Source organism: Jaculus jaculus, chromosome 12, assembly GCF_020740685.1.
Source record: "Jaculus jaculus isolate mJacJac1 chromosome 12, mJacJac1.mat.Y.cur, whole genome shotgun sequence".
Taxonomy (NCBI): Eukaryota; Metazoa; Chordata; class Mammalia; order Rodentia; family Dipodidae; genus Jaculus; species Jaculus jaculus.
The window spans coordinates 25,503,170-25,509,296 of record NC_059113.1 but is presented as its reverse complement, the minus strand read 5'-3'; positions in this window follow the sequence as shown (position 1 = coordinate 25,509,296).

Sequence of the window (6,127 nt, the reverse complement as noted above, 5' to 3'; positions counted from 1 at the left end):
TTTTTGTCTGGAAGATTGTATTACACAGCACACTCCCATTCCTGGGCTCTTACATTCTTACTGCCACCTCTTCTGCAGTGCTCCCTGAACCTTGCAGGGCATAGTCAAGATGACTCCCTTAGTGCTGCACTGTAATTCCATTATGATACTTTAGTGAGTTTTCATTCTTCTAAGTGGTCACCACCATCTTACAACAGAAGTTTCTCTAACAAAACGTGAGGGCAGTATTAATACATTGACATGAGTACAAGTGCTTAGAGGGCAGTTTCGTGAGCATCAAATATCCACGAAGATTGTCAACAGGAGTAGCTGTGCCCCTGCCCCAAGGCCCTGTGACCTCCCCTAGCCAAATGCTTTTGACTAGGTTTTCAGTTTCAGCCATTAATTCCCTCCTATGGAGTGGTCCTCAAGTCCAATCAAAGAGCCTTGTTTTTCCCATAGCAAACATGACACAAGTGAACTAGATGGTATTTTCGTCAGGCTGTACAGTTACAGAGCTGACAGGACCCACTGCTGATATTTTTTATTCAACAGGCTAACATAGTCCTTTTGAGCATTCTGGCAGCCAGTTAACAGGGAGAAGACTTCTAGCTCAGCCCCAGCTTGATTTCTCAGAGACCTGAAGATTAATTGTTATAACAATAGGATATTACCTATTTATTACCTAGATATATTATCTAGTCACAGTGAGCAACCAAATGCCTACTCAATAGCCTGCATTGTTTTAGGGGTACAAGGAGCCTTCCAGACCAAGAACTTGCTTGCTGTAAAATTTTCTTGTAACCATACATGACTTTGGGGAATAGTATAAACTATGGTATACTTCTTTTTTTTTTTTAAATTTTATTTATTTATTTATTTGAGAGCGACAGAAACAGAGAGAAAGACAGATAGAGGGAGAGAGAGAGAATGGGCGCGCCAGGGCTTCCAGCCTCTGCTAACGAACTCCAGGTGCGTGCGCCCCCTTGTGCATCTGGCTAACGTAGGACCTGGGGAACCGAGCCTCGAACCGGGGTCCTTAGGCTTCACAGGCAAGCGCTTAACCGCTAAGCCATCTCTCTAGCCCTATGGTCTACTTCTTACACATGCAATACTTAGCAAGCAAGAAGTAGGTATCCATATAACTTACTCACAAAATCTTTGACTTGGGGCCATAATGATAGCTTGCAAGGTCTGCTGGCCAAGGTTTAATTCATTAGTCCCCAAATGAAATCAGATATATAAAGTTTTCTTGCATTTGGAGTTTGTTTGCAATGGCAAGTTGCTCTGGTGAGCCCATATTCTCTCTCTCTCTCTCTTTCTCTCTCTTGCTTTCTCTCTCTCAAATAAGTAAATATTTTCAAAAATAAAATCTTTTTTTTTTCAAATTTTTATTAACAATTTCCATGATTATAAAAAATATCCCATGGTAATACCCTCCCTCCCCCCACTTTCCTCTCTGAAACTCCGCCCAAACCTTCCCTCATCTATCACCTTTCCTGAACTCAGTCCTTTTCACCCACAACTTTTTGTTCCCTTTCTTACATATTTCCAACATCCTCCCCTTAAGTCTTCCCTTCTTGTTACTTGATAGCTTCTTGGACTCTACTGACTTTTATTCTACCTCACATGCAAATGTGAAGAATTGAAGCTAGAATCCCCACGCGAGAGAGAACATTCATCATTAATCTCTTTAACCTGGTTTGCCTCACCTAGTACATTTCCTACATCTAACCACTTCAATGCTACTGTGCTAATTTAAATTTTTCTTTCATTTGAATAAAAGTACACTGTGTAAAGGTAAGTGCTCTAGCTTTTAGTTTGTCAGATCTAGGACATCTAGGCAGGTTCTACTTCCTAGCCATTGTGAATAGAGCAGTCACAAACAGGTGAACAAGAATATTTAGAGTTAATTATAGAGCTCTTAGGCTATACACCAAAGAGAGGTATAGCTGTACCATATGGGAACTCTCTTGTGTGTCTCAGGAACCTCCATGCTGACTTTCATGATGGCTGTTACCAGAATACATTCACACAAACCATGCATAAGGATTCCTCATTACTCATAACATTTCCAGCACTTCTTGACATTTGATTTATTGATGGCAGTTATTCCGACAGGAGTGAAATAAATCTCAGAGTTGTATTCATTTGCATCTTTCTGATGGCTAAGCATGCAAAACTTTTTTACATATTAATTGAACGTTTGTAGTTCTTCTCAAGACAACTATTTATCCAGTTCTATAGCCAATTTTTGATAAAAGTTGTCTAATTTTTTTTTTTTTTCGAGGTAGGGTCTCACTCTGGTCCAGGCTGACCTGGAGAATTAACTCTGTCATCTCAGGGTGGCCTTGAACTCATGGCAATCCTCCTACCTCTGCCTCCCGAGTGCTGGGATTAAAGGCGTGCGCCACCATGCCCGGCCTAATTTTTTTATTTTTTAGTTTTTCTGTATTTCTTTGTATATTCCAGATATATATTCTCTGTCAGATATATAGCTGACAAAGATTTTCTCCCAGTTGATAAGCTATGTCTTTGTTTTATTTACTGTGTTCCTTGATGTAGTGAAGATTTTCAGTTTCATGAGGTTCCAATGGTTGATTAATGGTCATACTTCCTGAATGGCTGTTGCTTCATGCAGAAAGTCCTTGTTTATATATCTATATTGAATTGCTTTCTGTAGAGCTGCCTTAATGATTATGTGTTTCTTTAGACTTCTTTGATCATTGAACGTTCTTCTTCTTGAATTATAATAGAGAGCTTTGGTAGATAAAATGCTCTGGGTCAGAAGTTGTCTTTCAGAACATAGCATACATCGTTCCCAGCTTTTCTATATTTTAAAGATCATATTGAGGAACCTGCATTTATCCCTAAAGCCTGGCCTTTATAGGTGACTAGGTGCTTCTCTCTTACTGCTTTCAACATATTATCTTTGGTCTGTGTGTCCAGTAGTCTAATTACAAAATGGTGGGGAGAGGTTCTTTTCTAGTATTTCATGATTGGTATATTAAATATTCTCTGTATCTGCAATGTCAAAGCTTTCCCAGTTTGGGGGAAATTGCCTTCTATAATTTGGTTGAAAATACTTAGTATGCATCTAGGTTTAAATTTTTCTTCTTTGATGCCCTGAATTTTAAGTTTGATCTCTTTACAGAGTTCCAGAAGTATTGAAATTCTCATTCATACATCTTATTAGTTTGTCTTTCTTTTTAAAAAAATTTTATTAGTTATGTATATAGTGTGTATACAGCCATGATTAGCCACTGTTAGCTTTCTCCCTGTCCCCCCTTGGGATCATGGGTGTTGCATTTTGGGGGTGGCCTTCAATTATAGGGGAGAGGCAATGTCCCTGTGCATAATGACCCAAGTTATGGCTCTCACCATCTTTCAGCGCCCTCTTCTGCGAATTTCCCTGAGCCATGTTGGGTTCATTTTAGGTCTATTTCAGTGACGGGAGGCCTTGGTAGTCTCTGTGTTCTGAATATCTGATTTCATAGGAGTTGAGTGTTCTCTGTGACTGTCTCCTTCACCCTTGTGCTATTACCAGGTTCACTGAGAAAGCAGCTCTTGCTAATTATTCCACTAACTCTATGCCTTCAGTTGCTGCCTTGGTGGGGTGTGATGGGCTGATTCTCTCCTCAGGTTCTACATCCATCTGAAAAAGATAAGCAAATTCTCCAATGGAGAGTAAGGTCAGTGCAAGATACATGGATACCCATTATTATTTTACAGCAAATTTAATAGATGTAGGCCCTCTTGTAGCCCACTTTTGGTGGGAGCTTGATATTGGAGAGCAGGCTCATTTATGGATATGATTCTGACTTGTTTCTCCCATTCCAGGTATGGGTTCCATTCCACTGAGTGGATATGTTAGCCAAATCAAGAGTAGTTGGTAAGTTACCATGGCTGTGTGCCACTTTTGCACTTGTGTGAGCCTCACATCAGGTTAATAGCTGATGTGTAGCTAAGACAACAAGTTGCTTAGACAGATGTTGGTCATTTTCCCCCAGTCACTCACGTAACACCTTCTGGCACTAGACAAGCTGACTGTCTGGGGATTGAATCTCTTCCAGTTTCCAGCTAGGTCTCTCCATGTTTCATCCCAATAGTAAATGTTGTCTTCAGCAGTAGGGTCATACCATTAATCTTTGGTGAGACATCAAGTACTCTGACAGAATTCTGTCTCCTTTGGAAAACCTTGTAGTTCTCTCTAATCAACAGCTCATTGTGGATGTTACTCACATGCTGGTACTGGGAGTTACATATTAGTGCCAAGGGAGATGAAGGAAGAAAAATACAGATAATGTAAAAAAGAAAGAGAGAAAAGAGATAGAGAGAAACAAGAAAAGATTGAGGATAATCTTTATCACACCCTCTCCAGGTCCCTATGAATCAGGTATTCTCTCTTAGCACATGATGAAGGTTTGACTTATAAGTATGTCTTTCAGGATGTAGGATTTTAAGTTACCATTTCCATTTGGGTCCATTTTTGTTCCCCCCATTACCCACCCCTCCTGCACCACCATCACTATTGTCAGTCCTTGAGATGTTTATAAGGTGTCAGCATCATGGGCAGAATCAGCTTAGGAGCCATAGATGAGGGAGACCATGCAACGATTATCTTTCTGTGGTTGGGTGAGTTCACTGAGAATGATCTCTTCCAAGTTTGACCATTTTTCTTCAAATTTCATTATGCCATTTTTCCTTACTGCTGTGTAGAATTCCATTGTGTACATATACTACATCTTCATTGTCCGTTCATCTAATCATGTACATCTGGGTTGACTCCAGCTCTTAGCTATTATTAATTGAGCAGCCAAAAACACAGTTGAGAAAATATCTCTGAGCTGAGGTTCGGAGCTTTTAGAGTAAATAACCAATAAGGGAATAACTGGATCTATTGGTAACTCTATAGTTTTTCTTTTTGTTGTTGTTGTTTTTTAATGACAGAAGGCCTCAGATATCCAAGCATATCCTCAGCAAAAAAAAAAAAAAAAAACACTGGAGACATCATCATACCTGATATAAAGCCATACTACAAAGCCATAGTAATAAAAATAACATGGTAGTTTTTCTTTCTTTTTGCTGAAATATTCCAGCCCTGTCATCCTGTCTTTCAGCTCACATATTTCATTTTATCCTGGATTCATTCTATTGGAGAGATATTCTAATGTTTTTTTGTTTTTGTTGTTGTTGTTATTGAATTTACTCTACCTTTTATTTCTAGTGTTTCATATCCCACTGACAAATAGCTAGAACCTGGTCCTTGTTGATTGAGTGAATGCTGGAAGGTTATAACTCCCTCTTCCTTCACTATGGTATCTCACCTGAGTTTATAATCACTGTTTACATGTCTTGAAGATGACAGTTCCACCATGAGAAGATGACAAGATTCTTTTTGTCTTCTAAGGGCCTGTTTATTACTGCAGGGATGACATACAGTCTTTTCAATAGATAACATATGGATTCTTAAACTTTAAAAAGTCACAACAATAAAGAACTCACTTTCTTGAATTTTAAATATCTTTATTAGTACTCAGTTACCTCATGATTATGCACTCCCATTTCAGGGGGAAAGATCCAGTGCCTGAATTAGGGATCAAATGTAATATTAATAAAATGTGTCCCTTTTGGATTTGAAGAGCATCAAGTTAAGATATTCATTGCTAATGACTCTGTACTCTTTTTTCAGTTTACCACCTGAAAAATATGAACTTGGCTTGGCATTGGAGTATGCAATTGATGAGATCAACAAGAACCACAGTCTTTTACCTAACATTTCCCTAGGATTTTATTTATTTAGAGAACTATGTGATTTAAAATCATTTCATGATCTTCTATTATCAGCCACAACAGAAGAAGTACTTTGGTTTCCTAACTATAGGTGTGGCTTCTTTTTATGTCATGCAGCCATCTCAGGACAAAAATGGGCAACATCTGCAATGGGGGGACCATACATCCAAATGGAACATGGTCCACAGGTGAGATTGTTCACAAGTGGAGAGTGGGGATATTTTTTATGTTGGCCTTTTCATGAACATAGGGAAAAACAAAGGAGGATACTGAGTTTAGGTATGTGTTCATCTGTGTATCTCAAAGCACTAATCAGAGACATGATGGCATCTCTCAACATGGTTCAGGTGTTGTG